Source organism: Anthonomus grandis, chromosome 1 (genome assembly GCF_022605725.1).
Source record: "Anthonomus grandis grandis chromosome 1, icAntGran1.3, whole genome shotgun sequence".
In the NCBI taxonomy this organism is placed as follows: Eukaryota; Metazoa; Arthropoda; class Insecta; order Coleoptera; family Curculionidae; genus Anthonomus; species Anthonomus grandis.
The window spans coordinates 27,832,353-27,850,221 of record NC_065546.1 but is presented as its reverse complement, the minus strand read 5'-3'; the positions used below and the strand labels follow the sequence as shown (position 1 = coordinate 27,850,221).

Below are 17,869 nucleotides of genomic sequence, written 5' to 3'. Positions count from 1 at the left end.
AATAAAACTGCATTGTGTAACTCAACGTTTGTTAAATATTTATGTTTATAATTATTTATTCCTTTCATTGCCTGTATAGCACGTAAAAAGTATGCCACAATTCTTTTTATAGTAGAAAAGGAACTGTATTTCTCAAATAAATATTCAACAAAATTTTTTGAGGGAGAGACTGTCAAAGTCACAGTTTGTTTCTCTGTTGTTGTTTCAATGTTCTCCAGGTTTAAGGGTAAATCGGTTGTAAGAAAATTCCAACTTTCTATTGGTTGATATAAGAAGTCAGGACCTTGATGCCAGAGAGAAAAATCTAGAAACTCCGAGGGATACATACCTCTTGAACCACAATCAGCAGGATTTTGTCCAGAGGGCACATAAAACCAGAATTTAGGATTAATTTTCTCTTGTATGTAAGCGACTCGATTCGCAACAAATGTTTTCCACTGATGTGAAGAGCCTTTTATCCAACTCAATGTCACTTGACTATCCGAAAAGGCAAAAATATTATTGATTTGTACCTTATCTTGTAAATTATCGTAAACAAATTTCAACAATTTAGAAAGTAGAACGGCCGCGCACAATTCTAAACGGGGAGTACTTTGTCTTTTAAGAGGTGCTAATTTAGATTTAGCAGTAACTAAGTAAATATTGACAAATGAAGAAGAGTTAATTATACGTAAGTATACTACACAACACATTCCACGCAAACTTGCATCACAGAATCCTACAAGCTACCCGGCTTGTACAGAAGAAATATCGATTTCTCTTGGCATATGAAAATCTTGGAGTAACGACAACTCGTCTTTAAATTTTGTCCACTTATCCCAGACATTCAGGGGTAAAGCTTCATCCCACTGTAATCCTAGTGACCAAAGATGTTGGATAATAAGTTTAGCAAAAAAAGTGATCGGGGTTAAAAACCCAAGAGGATCGAACATTCTGGCAAGATCGGAGAGAATGGTTCTTTTTGTATAACAATCCATTTTAGAATTATCAAAAGAAAAAAAGAAATAGTCCTTTACTGGGCTCCATTTTAGACCTAGAATTTTTTGAACATTTTCTGATTCTTGGTCAAAAGACAAGGCATTTGTCTGTATATGACTTTCTGGCAAATTGGCAAGTAATTTAGGTTCATTGCTTGTCCATTTTCGGACCTCAAAACCACCCCTAGCCAATAACTCGATTAATTGATTTCTTAATAAAATTGCCCCTTTTAGATCCATACTACCTGAGGTGACGTCGTCAACAAAAGTAGACATCCTAATTACTTCAGAAGCAAGGGGAAGATCTGAATATTCATCAGCCAAGTGTAGAAGAGTTTGAATTGCCAAGTAAGGAGAACAAGCAACTCCAAAAAGCACAACATTAATTTCATATTCCCTTATGGGATCTGAAGGAGAAAATCGCCATAAAATACGTTGATAGCGCCGTTGATCGGGATGTATTTTAATCATTCGATACATTTGTTTAATGTCACAGGTAAAGACAATCTTATGCAAGCGAAATGATAAAAGTATGGCTCCCAAATCTTGTTGTAACTTAGGACCTGTAAAAACAGCATTATTAAGTGATAGTTTTCCAGCCGCATGACTACTTGCATCGTAGACTACCCGTAAAGGTGTAGTACTGGAATCCTTTTTGAAAATCGCATGATGTGGAATGTAAAAATAATCATAGTGAAGATCACCGGGAAATGAAACTTGAGTCATGTGTCCTTGAACCAGGTAATCCTGCATAACCTCAGAATATGTTAAATAATTAGATTTATTTAGCAACAAACGTCTTTCAAGTGATAGAAAACGTCGTAGTGCCAAACTACGAGAATCACCAAAATCAGGTTCAAGTACTTTAAACGGCATTGAGACAACAAAACGGCCATTTTCTTCGCGGAATACTGTAGAAGCATAATGATCGCGACAGTACTTTTCTTTAGGAGAAATGTGGTTTGAAGAAGGCATCTCCTCAATTTCCCAGAATTTTTGTAAAATAGAATCCAGATGGTTACTCTCGGTTAATGTAAAAAAGGTATTGACAATTTTATTATACGGGGGTTTCGTAGCCAATCTGCCCATTATTGTCCAACCAAAACATGTGTTAAGACACACGGGCTGCTCAGGACCGAAATAAATTCTACCCTCTCTCATCACATAAGGGTATATATCATTCCCAAATAACATATCAACTTTGTGAGACTGATTAAATTGAGGATCTGCAAGGGATAAGTTAGGTATAAAAGTAAAGCAGCTTTCATCGTATGAAACCGCTGGCACATTTTCGCAAATTTTATCCAAAATAATGAAGGTAGTATCTAAAGTAAATTCGACATCATGAAGTGAGGAAATCGTACAGTTTATTCCCGCATGCGCAATGGCATTCATAGAATCAAGACCATGTAGGCTCATATTTGTATGATATTTACGGAGTCCTAATTTATTGGCAAACGATCTTCTTATAAAAGAGCTTTGCGCACCCGAATCGAGGATACCGCGAGCTATTTGCCAATCTCCTGAAATATCTTTAACTTTTACTAAAACTGTTGACAATAAAATTTCATGATTATTTAATAGCATACCGACCTTTGAGACCTTTTGAATATTTGAATCAATATTTCCAGAATAAGTGCTAGTAGAGGGGCCAGGTAAGCCATCACTAAAATGTGTATTTTGCATTTCAGGTAATTTTTGAAGATTATTATTATTTGCAAAACATAATAATGAATGATGTTCTTTTGAACAAATACGACATCTTTTTTGCGAAGTGCATTGCGCAAAAGTATGAGCAGTTGCAAGACAATTAATACAGGCGCGTTGCTTTTTAATAATGTCATAACGCTCATGGGGTGTTTTTTGTAAAAACAAAGGGCATTTAAAAATAATATGTTTTTCTTTACAAAGAAAACAAAAACCTGCAATATCAGTGGAATCAGAATGAATCAACAGGGCAGATCGACTTTTAAAACCAGAACTCAAATTATTATTACTACGAGGGCTATGATGAGCAGGGTAATTTTTAGACGACTCTTGACGAGCCTTTCGAGGAATTGACTCCAAAGCTAAACACTGTTTGCTAACAAATGTTTTAACACTTTCATAGGTTGGAATTTTATTTGACGCATGCGCCTGTTCAAATGCCTTTCGCGTAATCGAATCCACTCTTTCCAGCAACATATGAGACAAAATAAAATCCCAACTATCTGTATCGAGTTTTAGATTTTTTAAAGCTGACATATTTTTATTAAATGTATCTAGTAAATTTCGTGAAGAGGTTGGATTTTCAGATGTCAAGGGACAGCAATTTTCTATTTCTTTCCAATAAGACGTGGCCATTAAACGTATGTTATTATATCTGTCGATTAATGTATTGTAAGCTGTTAGGTAGTTTTCATGTGTTACGGGCAAATCTGCAATTAATTCTAAAGGAGGACCTTGCAAAGTAGAGAGTAAATAATTAAATTTTTCTATGTTACTAAGTGACCTGTTTGAATGTATAAGGCAGTTAAAGGTTTGTTGATAGGTCGTAAAAAGTTTAAGGTCACCTTTAAAGGTGACTAATTGAATTTTAGGTAAAATATTAATGTGATCATTATTTCCAAATATGGTGCTGTTATGGGGAGCTCCACGCTCTACTGAAGACTCTTCTAGTGGTTGCTCAAACATTTCGTAATATGTAATTTCAATATCTTGGGAAAGATCAATAAAATCTTTCCAAATAGCATTTTCTTCTTCGATTTTAGCATTATCAGAAGCTACTAACGATAAAATATTATTATGTTGTTTTTCAAAACTCTTACAAATTTTTGAAAAATTTCTATAAGTCACTTTAAATTTATTACGCCAACTATCATTAGTTTTAGCACGAGTAGAGGTATCAAATAAAAGTTTAAGTTGGTTAATTGCAGTCTGCCGCAACACCTGACAACGCAAAAATTTTTCCTTCGCGGAAGGCATTATCTTAAACAAAAAAAATTAACACCCTAATAACACCGACGAAGAACAAATGGAATTAACTTGAATAATGATTAAATTCTACTAAATATTAAATTTAAATTAATCATATAGTATGGAACATAAGTATATTAATTTTTTATAAGTAAATAATTTATTAAAATCGATCGCAGATAGAAGCAACTTATCGATTTCCCCGGTAAATACCAAATATGCCTAAATTTGTAAAATAGGTACTGCAAAACACGTTGACCTTGAACTTTATCTCCGGTATACCGTATTTTTGGTTTTTTATAAATTGTAATACTGTATTAATACTAAAGGGCTATTATTTTACTAAACATTTTTACGTATATAAAAATGATATATGTATGTAAAGGCGTGGGCACTTAGCAAATGAAATAAAAAAATACTGAGAGCTGTTCGTTAGGCACGCAGAAAACTGACAAAATTTTCTAAAATCCGGCTCGAAGGACCAAAAATGTTTTATTCTCGATTAGATGGTTTTTAAGTGGACTGTATTTGATAAGGGAAGCTGATTCTAGTTATTAGTTCAATTTTTCTTTATACCCTGACTCAGTCCTCAGTATTTATATTGGGCGGTAAATGTGAAGTAGTTAGATATTAACAAAGCTCGACTTACCCATAATTTAGCACAAATAAGGGTAAAGTAGGTCGAACCCTTGGCACAGTAAATTAGAAGCCGTAAAGCCGTATCTCAAGTCTCGCGTCCGCGTTAATTCTTGCTACTGCCCGTTTACCTTTTTCTCCTAGGTACTTTTTTCCAACATTCTTCTCACTTTAGCGTAGGTACCAGGGCAATTGGATAAGAATGAGGAAAATACAAGGAAGCAGAAAGGAAATATCGGGAAAAAAATGGACAAATAAAGTTTGTCGAGCATAAAGTATTACCAAAAAAATATTAAGTATGTGAATAAACAGTATATAAAACAAAACAAAATATTCCGATTCAATTGCAGCTATCCAAAAAATATTAAAAAATAAAATAAAAAGATGTATGGGAGCAAACCAGCTGCAGTTATTGTGTTCGACTGTATGATCTGGAATTAGTTCTTTGTCCCAATAGAGTATAGACTTTACCTTTGCCGTTTTCAACGAATCATGATGGGTTTCACTTGTATGTATGATAATATGTTCTATGGTTTCAGTTTGGATATTGTACTTTTTATATTTGTCAGTCTTTATATGTTGCCTCAATAAAAATTTTTGATGATTTCTGGTGTTGATAACATTGTCTTGGATATCCAGCATAAACCCTTCCGTTTCCGGAAAGACACTTCCAATCTTTATCCAGTGCACAGAAGCCGACTTATGGATACTATTGCGGTTTAAGTCATTTTGAAATCTACGATACAGATCTTTGGACAGAAGCTAGGTGAGTTCTCTTTTCGTCGTCAGTTTTTAGGTTAGCGAAAGGTATAAGTAGTTTTTATTACTAAGATTATAAGATGTCATTTTTATGTGAAAGTGTTACTGTTTTGGTAAAAATACTTTCTCAGAGATTGTATTTGCTTGGCACATTGCTGAACGATGACAATTCCCCTGCCTCCATGTTCACGTGGCAATGTTATTCGTTCTTTGGAAGCCTTGGGGTGGTGCATTCTATGTGAACTCATTTTTGTTCTTATAAGTCTGTTGATGTTTTTTAACTATGTGTTCAATGAACGACTCCAAATGAGTAGGATAATGTAAGTAAGGCATTGCTGTTTATTGCTCTAGTGAGTCGCAATGAATTAAGGTTTTTGAAATGACTTTCTTTTACCATAGGCAAAGATTAAGTATTTTTTCTTACATAATTTTACCAATCAATATCACTCGTTTTGTAAATCATTAAAAAAAAATAAAGTTTAAAGTAAAGAAATAAATAAAAAGAAAGATACAATGTCGAGAATTGAACCCAAGATCACCTTCACCATATTTGCTACACAACGATCACACACGGCGGTTTGGTTTATTAACATCCAAAGGGAATCTTTAAATATTCTATAACGTGACTAAAATAAGATATTTGGTGGTACAGATGGCGCTGGTCCCACCATCGCTACCAACCGACGACCGGAAATCCGATTTTGTAATTGTTTGGTGTTGGTTTCCTTTTGTGTTCTGTGTTTGTTGCACGTTTTGTCTATTGAACCTGCCTCACATCTTAACAAATGGGTGAATGTAAACCGTTAGCATGGCTAGCTCAGAATCATGTTAATGTAAAACTTATGATATATCTTTATATCACCTGCATGTTTTGTTTTTGTAACATAAACTGCTTTGTAATCATCAAGGTTAAAAAACTCGTCCTCTCTAGGATTAAGCCATATTTCCCTAACTACCAAAACATGCATTTTCGGTTTTATTTGTTTAAGAGTTATTTTTAAGTCAGGAGTTTTGCCTGGAAAAATTAGATAAATATGTCAATTGCCTTAATTAATTGCTGGAAAATGATTCCTTTTTTCGTTTCATATCCCAGCGACCTATTTTTACTGCGTTTTTTTGAAAGGCCATCCTACATTCCAGTACTCATAAAACATGAATGATTGATAGACGGGGCTGTTATTTCAACCATTACGAAATCATTTATCGATTGGTGAACTGATAATATTTCAAATAGATCGAAATTAGAACCTTGAAAGGAAATCCTGGGGGCAAAATCGGGGCGTGAAGGATGAAATTGATAAAACATCCGTCTCCAAGAGTAACTACTCCGATTTAGTAATAATCCTCCCGTAAACAGGGCGGCAATCCCATAAATCCCAATTACCACCGCATTACCATAAAACCGACTAGACCGAGGGCGGCCGTCACGTGTTCTTACCAGTTTATGACGTCATAAAATAAATTCGGTTAAAGTCTGCCGCCTATTAACGTCGCGCTTACTACGGGATAGGCTCGTTAACTATGGCCCCCTGATGGGTTTAAGGGCGGTTTTGGGGGTAAGGGGAAGGGGGCGACTAAATGAAACTTACAGCTCCACATATTGTCATTCTTGCACGGAAAGCATAAACAACGTGGTGCATACGAGGCACATTATCCAGGAGGATGGGGTTAAGCGAGGCACGCGGTGGCCTATGTTTGATACTGCAGATAGATTTGGGGAGTTTTTGGGGTTAGTCCGGGCGGATTATGAATGCGGGTAATATGGATCATCCAGACTATATAACAAGGAAATCTAGATCTTGAAAAGTTTTGTTGAAAATATTTATGCTAAGTCGAATATATATTAAAGTCTTATATTATATTAAAGTCGAATGTGAAGCGAATTTGTGGTTTTGGATGGATATGTTGTTACTTATTATTTGTCTTTTGGTAGAGTGTCGGTAGTATGTCGCTTATATACTTGTTAATTGTTTTAACCTTTGCGAGCAAATGTAAATTAAATATTTTGTTAAGAATGATGTTTATGTCATAGTGTATGTATATAGCTCTCATTCCTTTAGTTCTGTTCAAATCCGGTTATAACCCGGTGTTTTCGTAATATTGGTAATGGAAGCAAGCCGCTGGTATAGTTAGTTTCAGTAAAAACTTTCGGTGAAAAAATTCGAAATGGGTGTACTCGCAAAATAAAAAATATCAAATTTTGGAGGTCGATATCTCAGCTTCTATGGGCACTATCGAAAAAATTGTATCAGTTTTAACTAAGTTTCGTCCTTTCGAATATAATGAGACCATTCGCAAGGTCGTAGCTCTAATATTAGCTGAGATATCGCAATTGTAGAGCCCAAAAATGGGCCCAAAAATACAAATGCAATACCTCGACTTTCATAAATTTCATAAATTTGAGTATACTCTATATCATTCAAATAAGGCAAGTTACTTCTCTTCAGTCCACGAAAATATTAATAATACTAAAAATAGTTTGTTTATATCGTTCTGAATCCATCTCCCTCGAACGTGTTACAAGTTGTACTAATTGAAACCAGCGCGCCGCGCTCCTTCGTGATCGTCGCAAATACCGACAAAAAATGTCGACCGACAAAATATAGTCAAAATCGCTCTTATTGTGCGGATGTATCGGATAATCAACAACAAACTTGTAGTTACGTTACATTTCAATTTGCGCAACAACGTTTTTTAACTACAACGCGTCAGATAAACGAAACAGATATATGCAGCGTTAATGTATCAAAAGAAGATAAAATGATAAATGTCAGTGGTTCTAAAACAATTACTTTAACATGCCTGTCTCGTTTCGATTGACGGATGACATTATTTGTCACAAGATAATTTAAATTTCAAATTATGGAAAAGAAAAAGCCTTGGATTCCTTTTTGCCTTTTGAAGCCTTTTTGTGGATTTCTAAATCCTCAAGCCAAAAAAATGGTACTTAATGTTATTAATTACTTCGAGAACGAAAAAGAAAATAATGGGTTGCCTAAGAATGTACAAGAAGAAGTAGCTAAATCGCTTGGAATTAGTTTAAGAATGGTGCAAAAGGTTGTATATGAAAACAAGAACAATCTTATTCCCAAGAAGGAAAAAAAGTGCAAAAAGAAGAAGCCGAAGACTGAAGATTTAAGTGAATGTGTAAAAATGGAAGTAAGGGATAGGATTTATGAACTATATAGGCTAAAAACAAATATAACGCAGCCATTTCTGAGAAATGTTTTAAAGCAACGCGGCACTTTGGAAATTGGACTTTCTGCTTTATTAAAATTAATTAAAAGCATAGGTTTTCGCTATAAAAAAGACTGCAATAGAAGATATTTGTGTGAACTACCAAATATTGTGAGCCAACGAATAGGATTTTTAAGACAATATACACAAAATGAAAAATCAAAGTTAAGGAAAGTGGTATTCTTAGATGAAACTTGGATATTTTCAAACGGGAGTGGAATAAAATATTGGCAAGATGAATCTGTGAAAAGCGTGAAAAGAAAAAAGGATGTGGTCAGGGAAAACGGTTTATTATTTTACATGCCGGGTCTTCAACAGGATTCGTTCCAGGTGCAAGTTTAATTTTTTCTTCCAAGTCTAAAAGTATGGATTATCATGACAATATGAATTGCGAAATGTTTGAAAAATGGTTAAAGGAACAGTTAATACCGAACTTGCAAGAACCTTTCTTAATAGTATTAGACAATGCGTGGTATCATTCAAGAATTTTGAATAAACAACCAAATGGAAGTTGGAGAAAAAGCGAAATTTATGAATGGTTAGTAAAAGAAAATCAGAATCCCTTGCCATATATACTAAAATCCGAACTTCTTTCAATTGCAAAATCGCTGAAAAGACCAAAAAATATATGCTGTTGACGAAATAGTACGTGAATATGGCCATGAAGTTTTAAGATTGCCACCATACCATTGTCAGTTTAATGCCATTGAGCTTATATGGGCAGGGTCAAAATCTTATTATGAGAAGCATGTGGGTGCTGGGCTTAGATCTGACCAGATTGAAGCTGTTTGGAATGAGGCATTGAATCACATCACAAAGGAGTATTGGCGGAAGTCAGTGGATCACACAGAAAACATTATCAGATCCTGGTGAAAGAGAGAAAAAGTACTCGATATTCAAGTTGAACCATTGATCATTGCTCCATTTGAAGAAGATTCGGAAAATGACGAAGAGTTTTCCGACTCTGTTAGTGATAATGATAGTTATAATTAGTTTCTTTTTTTAGTCAAATTTGTTACTTCATTTTTACACATTCACTTAAATCTTCAGTCTTCGGCTTCTTCCTTTTACACTTTGTTTCCTGCTTGGAAATAAGATTGTTCTTGTTTTCATATACAACCTTTTGCACTATTCTTAAACTAATTCCAAGCGCCTTAGCTACTTCTTCTTGTACATTCTAAGCAATCCCTTATTTTCTTTTTCGTTATTAAAATAATTAGTTTTCTTTTTGCATTTCGTTTATTATTTAGGTATGATTATAAAGTACAAAAAATTTTTTTTCAAAGACAAAACTAAGTCAAAATCAAAGTCAAAAAAGTTTATTACCAAAAAAATAGTTATAAATATAAAGGTACATAAGAAAAAAAAATTGACAATTTTTGGTAAAAGGAATTGCTTCGCGATTATACAAAACCGATAGCGCAATTTGCGTGAAACAGGCCTTGAAAACATTATAAATAAACACAAAAAAAAATTCCTAATTAACCTAAAAAAGAACAAAACTAAAACTAAAAAGGGCAGAAACAAAAAATGGCAAAGCAATTTGGCTGGCATGCGACGGAAGGCAACAAGAATAGACAAAAGAGAACCACAAAAGTAAGATTGAACAGGCCAGCTTATCTTTGGTCTTGATTTTGCAGTTGATTTTGCAGTTTATACTACTAGGTATCTACTACTAGTCATACTACTAGGCATCTCGTTGGGAGTCGAGAAGAATTTACTTAACCTTGGTGTAAAATTTATTAAGTGACAAATCTTTAATATTATTTGGCAAGTTATTCCACATTGTAACTCCGACAACCTAAAATGACTTGTGGAAGTTACTTGTTCTATGTTGAGGTATCCTAAAATTTCCAACATTACGAGTATTGTGTAAATGCGAGAGAGTAGTAAATAACTTATTTAAATAAGGGGGTTGACCCGACTTTATTATTTTATATATAAAGACATATGTGTGTAATTTTCTTCTCCTTTCCATATTTAAAATAGAATTTATGTTTAAATAAGGTGTGATATGCTCCCGATAGGCAGCGGTATAAGAAAATCTTATACAGCTATTTTGCAATTTTTGTATAGATCTAGAAAGCTCAGATGTTATAGAATTAGAATATACGATATCACCGTAGTCGAGTAAGGAGAGAATAAGGCTATTGCAGAGAAAATATTTGGTTTTACTCTTTAAGACATTTTTAAATCTGTACAGATTTTTAAGACGCATATAGCCTATATTTAATTTGTTCTTAATGTGTGTCTCAAAACAAAGGTTAGAATCTAAAGTCAATCCTAATATTTTCACTTCATTGACAACTGGCATTTTTTCTCCATTAATCTCAATATTTATACTTTCATATAAGTGTCTCAGAATTCCTGACTTACAGCCATATAAAATGATGTTAGATTTAGCAGGGTTAATATTTAAGTTATGCTCATTGGAATAATTAACTATGTTTAGTATATCCGATTTAATTTTTTGCTCAGAAATATTAAAATTTTAAAAATTTAATGGCATGTATATCTGAGAATCATCAGCATATTGTTGTAATTTACAATGTTCAATAGAGTTATGCATATCCGCAACATAAATCGAAAATAAAAGAGGTCCCAATATGGAGCCCTGAGGAACACCAACTTCCAAGTCAAGATACCTTGAGTGCTCCAAACTTCCATTGTTGGTTTTTAACAGCACTGAATGTGATCTATTTTTAAGATAGGAATCAAAAAAAGAAACTGTAGATTCGGAACAACCAAAATATCCCAACTTTGCAAGGAACATTGAGTAATTTATAGTATCAAATGCTTTGCTAAAATCAAGCACCGCCATGCAAGTACTTTGTTTATGTTTTTCGTTAAGTCTTATATTATGTAACATTCCCACCAGACTAGTAGTTGTACTATAATTCCTTCTAAATCCCGATTGCGTATCTGGAAGTATACCAAATGAGTTAACAAAATTATAAAGTTGTTGGTGAATATGCTTTTCTAGAATTTTAGAAACTACTGATAAAATACTTATAGGCCTTATGTCTTTTAGTTCTTTTGGATTAGAGATTTTTGAAATGGGTTTTATAAGTGCTTTTTTCTAGATATCAGGATATACATTTGTAAGAATGGAAGTATTTAAAATGTTTAGAAGTGGATTTTTACAAAAAGGTAGGCAAAGCTTGATATCATTTATACAAAGTCCGTTAGCTCCTATAGCATTTGATTTTATGGTCTTAATTATACTGTTAACCCTTTCTTCATCAAGAAGACTTAAATTTAATTCTTGAATACTATTATTCCATTTATTTTCATTGTAAAAATTTAATTTGGTTTGTGATATATCTCAATGCGTTAATTTGGTTAACGCATTGAGAAAAATAATTCTTTAGGGCTTCTGGATTACTAAAATTACAAGGCAAATCGGTATTCTTTGATTTAGTTAGATGTATTTTATTAGCATTTATCCAAAAATCACGATTTTTTTTGTAGAAAGTGTGTTAAAATATGATATTTTTTCCCGCTGAATAGCATGTTTTGTATAGTTTCACAATTGCCTATAATAGTTTAAATTTAACTCAGTTTTATTTTTTTTATATTTTCGCAGTGCTTTATCTCGGAGCTTCATAAGCAATTTAATATTGTCCGTTATCCAGGGAGTAAATGGTTTATTTTTAATGATTTTAGTCTTAATTGGCGCATGTTTATCAACTAAACAAAGTATATTGTTGTTAAAAGCCACAAGTTTATCGTTAACGGAATTTAGGTAATATATACTATCCCAATTAAGTCTTAAAGCGTTATGCTCAAATAAATCCGTATTAATAACACTATAATCCCTACATTTCATTTTAAAATGTCCCTGTTTACTTTTAGGAAACTCAAGACTACAGAATACTAAGTTATGATCACTAACGGTTTGTGGCAAAGACAACGAACCGACACCATTTATTGGGAAATGTTTATTTATAATAATGACATCAAGTAGGGTACTTGTATTGTTAGATATATTCCATCTTGTAGGCTCGGTTATTACTTGATTTAAATCAAATGTATTTAAGAGCGCTAAAAATCTGTCAGAAAGTCTACACTTCTTTAGTAAATTAATATTAATATCCCCCATAAAAACCACATGATCAAATAAAGGAACAATATTTGTAAATAGATCCTCAAGGGAATTAAGAAAACTGTTAATATCTGATGAAGGTGGACGATATATCACGGTATACAAAATATTTTTGCTAGAAATCTGAGTTTTTATGCTTAAGAATTCGAACTTCTGTGGCGGGTTGTGAATATGATAAACTTCAAAATTAACATATTTTTTAACTTAAAAACCGACCCCACCGCCCTAATCGATCTTTCCTGACGAAATTATAACCCTCAATTTGATGTGCAAAGTTATCAGTAGAAGCCGTCAACCAGGTCTCAGTCAATTCCAAAATGTCAAAATTATTATCAGTTATATAATTTACAAATTTATCGAATCCAGTATTAAGGGACCGAATATTGAGATGACCACTTAAAAACTTATTGTTGGATTTTAATAATTGATGCGTATTAAGACCAAACTGGTTTTTATTAATTGTTTTTTGTAATTATCATCCATTACAAAAAACAAGATTGTTCCTATTACCCTCCGTCAGCACCCCACGCCAATGCCATGCCTCCGAAAAATAACTAGCTAACCTAGCCATATCCATACAAGATAAAACTAAGAATAACATTAAAAAAAAAAGTTGCTACAACACATAAAACGATGCTAGGCATATATAAAAAAAATAAACAAAAATGAAATTAAATCCCTAATAGAGTCGGGTATTCCGAATATAAACTTAGTTTGTATATAACCCATTAAAAATGTTAAGCTTCAACCTTATAAACTAGTAACTGTATTAAATTTTCTTTTCAACAACATCCTTCTTACTATGCTACTTACTATGCTATTACGGATTGACAAAAAGAAAATTAATCGGTTTCTGCCAAAAAAAAGTAAATAAACAATAACATTATCCTATCATACCTGAAATGTCTTTTTATTTTAGAAACAATTAAAAAAAATGTCACATTATTAATTCATTCTAAAATTTAACAAAAAAGAGAAAACATATCAGACCAAAAAAAAAATGAAATTATAGAAAATTAATCGCAAGAGCACTCTTACACTGTGCCCCTTTTTAGATTAAGTAAATAAATTGGTGAATGCGCTGGGAGATAGATATGCCCGGCGCATTCTCCATTTTTTTAATAGTTAGTTCCAATCTTTTTTTGCCTTGTAATGAGTAAATAAATAAATATTCATAAGAAAACGACATTTTAAAGAACTGTCGTACTCGCCTCGTATTTATCTTTTTAAACAAAGTTAAATAAATGAATTGGTGAATGCGCTGGGAGATAGAAATGCCCGCCGCATTCACCAGTTTTTTTTTAGTTATTTTTTTATCTTTTTTTGGCTTTTAACTGATATAAAAGAAAAGATAACACAACTTTTTTAATTTTATAAATATAGACAAATAATAAATCATAAAATTAAAATGTCATTTTAAAAGTGAGATTGTAACATGAACTTGCCTTTAAACAAAGAAAGTAGTTTTCTGGTCTCTGACTGCACTGCATCACACACAATACAAATTAATTGTTGGTCATAATACCAAAATGTATAGTTTCCCAATAATTATTACAAAAAAACACAATCACACATAAACAAAGAAGAAGACAAGATCAAGTAATCGTTAAAAATTAAACGCTGTGCCCTGAAATCGACAAATTAGTATGTTATGCACATACATAGGGTCATGCTAAATCGTATACTAATTTCTCAAAAATTTAGGTAACAACCATGTTTAAATGAAATATGTACAATTTTAATGAAAGGCCAGGGAGGCATTTTTGCTCTCATAAAAAAATATAAAATGCTTAGATTTAGATATTATTGCGTAAAGAAAAATTGTTATTGAGAATTCCGTCTATTTCGGGCAATTTTTCAAAAAAGAAAAGTAAATATTATGTCTGGCAACTTAGCAGAATATCCGGGATTCTAGGCATATACCGATGAGGCGTATACCCAACGGGCTTTATACTTATGGGCTTTTTTACGTCATGAAAGCAAATAACCAACGTATGTTTTACATGTCGAATCTCGGATACGTAGTATTCCGCAGACATTTTTACGGCGTTAAAGGCATCACGTCAGTTAATAATTATGATCTAAGGTGTATACGCGGCTTTAATATGTCACATGACGGCGTTCAATGTATTGTCAAACTCTCAAGGAAATAACATTTCGGCAGCCACTGATTTTTCAATTTGATTCATATTAAGTGGTGACCTTTGAACCCGCACGATAAGAGCGAAGGCGACTATAGCAACGCTACAAATTTGACGTGTCGCATTGACGATGACGTGCGTCTCCCGTTAAATGTATATGCGCCTTTAGAAGTTGGGTTAAAAATTCATATTCACTGTTCTTGCTCTGTTTGTATTTTAAAATCGGGATATTTTATTTTTCTTTTAAGAAAGTTTAGTATTTTAATTTTTAATCGATATTAGGGTTTTTTATGAACATCGGGTATCGAAAAGTAAACATCGATCACACTGAAGCCGACTATGTGCGACTTAGGGCCGTCATTATAAACGATTTTGACAAATAACTTTAAGTTAACTTGTGGAATAACGCCACATCTCACAGTTAACTTTAAAATCTAGTCAAAGTTAACTTTATCGGGTGGATGGGATATCAGTTAAAGTTAACTTTATAAAAAATTCTGGTTTTTGACATATATTCTGTCAATTATTTTGAATATGACCTAACACTGAAAAAGCTTCTATACCTCGACATATAGATGCCGGTAAAAAAAAAAATTATCTTCTTGAGACCACCGGTTTGTCAAGCATCCGATATGTCATATAAAATGTCGCCATTTTTCAAAATTCTTTAGTTTGTAGAGGCTTTCTATCTAGTATATAATTAATATTTCTATCTAAGTATATTTACGGCTAAGCCAAGCCAAAATAAAAACATGAAAAATTCATCTTTTGACAGTAGCACATGGCCCTAATAACGTCTCAAAGACGAAGAAGATGAAATGGAACATTTATAAAACTGACATTTTATTGCTAAGGGTAACTTCATGGTTAAAGTTAAAGTTAACTTTTAAAAAATATTTATAATACCGGCCCTTAAAGTCGTGTGTAGTCATCCGATTACACATGAAGGTTTCCAACTTATGTAAATGCATATCTGTTCTCACACTGCAGACGACTTGCTCGTACGACTAAGCACGTATGGGAGCGACAAGCGACTCGATCCCAATGGATTTGGATTTCATGGTATAGTCGTGCGTGTTTAAATAATTAATTGTCAACATAGGAAAAAATGAATACAAAAAAACTAATAATATTGGTCACATAAGAGTGTTTGTGGAATCTAAATAGTGAAAATTATCATTCGAGAAATTTGCAAAGAAAGGCTTGGAAAGAAATAGCATCAGAAATGAAGTGCACAGGTATGTATTTTGTAAATAAACATCTATTTATTTTTAAGTACAAAATACTTTTCTTCTTAATGTTAGAAATAATTAGATACGATTATTATTGAAAAAAGACTTAAATTGTTCTCGAATAGCATAATCATGCTCTTCTGACAGCATGGATTTCACCTTTGTTACGGGTTCGAATGGCTGCGTTTTATTGAAAGCCATTCGATGTGGGTTCAATGTTCAAAGGTATACCATTTCTGTCAATAACAATATTATGAAGAAGACATATGCATTGGATAATAATGTCAGATTTTTGGGGGTGAACTTCTATAGCTTTAGTTAGTAGTCTCCAGTCTTAGGCTAGTAATTATGTCAAAGGCACATTCAACGACTTGTCTAGCTAATGACAAACGTCTATTATAGTATTCTTCCTCAGGTCCTAAGCTTCTTTCAGGATAGGGGCGCATTAAGTACGTTTTTAAAGGGTACACCTTATCTGCTATTAGTACGTGAGGCAAAAATATTTCCGTACCCGACAATTGTCGTTCAAAAGCAGCATTGAGGGAACCATTTTCTAACCGGTTCGATAAACGTGAATTCGAAAATATCCCATCACTTTCTTTGCCGTAAGCCCCAACTTCTATTGCAATACATCTATAGTCTGGACCAGCAATACCTTGTAGGACGATTGAAAAAAATTGCTTATAATTGTAGAACATGCTGCCAAAGTTTGCCGAGGCTTGGATACGGATATGTTTCCAATCAATGCATCCTATACAATTTGGGAACTTATACTTTGGGAATTTGGTTTAGTTCACATATAATTGTTAAATAATAAGTTATTTGAAATTATAACTTATCTATTTCCAAACGTTTCGACTGCCTTTTCGGCATTTATCAATGGTATTCAACGCAAAGCTTGAAGGAATTTTACATATAAAATTTTCATTTACATCATATATGGTCAAGACATAAAATAAATAAAAAAATATATTTTGTTGCAGGTGATGACTTAAAGAAAAAATTGAGAGCTTTAAGAGATATCTTTAGAAGAGAGTTTAAAAAATCTACTTCACATAAATCTGGCGACGCAGCTAAGGACTACACTTCTAAATGGCCATTTTATAATTTGATGTTTTTTCTAAAAGATATAATGACGCCAAGAAACTTGGAAGGTATTCCAAGTCCCCGGACCTGAATCTGAGCCAACTGACATTGATGAAGCGGGTTTTGAGCATGATAACAATAATAATTAAGCTACAAGATAAATACCGTCAACGACACCAATTATTTCACAAACTCTGCTACCATAAATCCATTGAGCCAGAGAAATTGAAATATGTCAAGGAGCCTGTGTAGAATCGCGAAATGTAATTCCTAATGAGTTCCACCCTAATGCACCCTTTTCTTAATAAAATACCCGCCTCTCAACAGTTGTCAGTACGAGCGGACTTGACACAAGTTCTCAGGAAGAATCAACGCACTTCATCATATTTACTAACTCCCAGTCCGGCTCCCAATCCAGGATACCAGTCATCGAGTGAAGACTGGGTAAGTGATTATTCCAGCTCCCAACCCAGTACAAGCTACGTAATTCTGGAAGGAACTGGTCAGTTGCCTACACAATAAAACGCGCCACAGCTTCAGACGTTTTTCACAGTTGATCCAACAGACATCGAAGGAAAAAGCTAATCTTAAAATGTTTTCAAAAAAGTCTGAGAGAGGTTCTTTTTTTATATCCTTTAGAAATCAGTTTATTTCAGTTACGAAGAAGTTTATTTGTATTAGAAAGTAGTCGTCTATTTCTGTTAAAATAAAAAGTTATTTAAGTTATCAGTTCAATATTCT

General features: G+C 33.2%; 1 protein-coding gene across 1 annotated transcript in view; it reads left to right on the top strand.

Annotated features, from left to right (window-relative positions):
* Nucleotides 1-17,869, top strand: part of LOC126740629 (THO complex subunit 5 homolog) — a 259,584-nt gene that overhangs the window by 12,860 nt on the left and 228,855 nt on the right. The gene's annotated exons all lie outside the window — the stretch shown is intronic.